Below are 878 nucleotides of genomic sequence, written 5' to 3' on the forward strand. Positions count from 1 at the left end.
AGAAGAGCCTGGACCAAAGTATTCCCAGTTTTAAATGACCACAGATGCCAACCCAGATTACTATACCCAGCCAAAATGTCTATTATAGTCAAAGGGGCAAGAAAAATCTTCCGTGACATAAATAGGCTAAAGGAACTCATGTCTGCAAAACCAGCCCTTCAGAGAGTTCTGGAAGCAATACAAAGAGCTGAAAAATGGAATGACTATACCCAAGGGGTTGTGGAAAGAAATACAAGGATGGTATAACTGTGGAAAAGTACAGCTACATCATGAATGTAAACAGAAATAAAAATGACAGGATTCAATACTCATCTTTCATTAATAACTTTAAATATTAATGGACTGAACTCCCCAGTCAAAAGACACAGACTTTGTGAATGGATTAAGAAACAAAGCCCATCGTTTTGTTGTCTGCAAGAAACTTATCTCACTTTCAAGGACAGACACTATCTCAAAGTGAAAGGATGGAAAAAATATACCCAGCAAATGGGACTAAGATAAAAGCAGTCATAGCAATTCTAATATCTGAGAAAATAGACTTTAAGCTAAAACTAATCAGAAGAGAAAAGAGGGCCACTTCGTTCTGATCAAAGGAGCAATGAATCAAGAAGATATTACAATCATGAACATATATTCACCAATCTCTGGTGCACCCAACTTCATAAAAACAATACTTCAGGACTTTAAGACCCAGGTTAATCCGAACTCATTAGTAGTAGGGGACTTCAATACCCCCACTGTCTCCATTAGGTAGGTCAACAGGGCAGAGAGTTAACAGAGAGACATCTGAATTACACAATACCATATATCAAATGGACTTAACAGACATCTACCGAGTATTCCACCCAAGCACCAAAGGACATACTTTCTACTCAGCA

Source organism: Nannospalax galili, unplaced genomic scaffold, assembly GCF_000622305.1.
Source record: "Nannospalax galili isolate Female #2095 unplaced genomic scaffold, S.galili_v1.0 scaffold264, whole genome shotgun sequence".
Lineage (NCBI taxonomy): Eukaryota > Metazoa > Chordata > Mammalia > Rodentia > Spalacidae > Nannospalax > Nannospalax galili.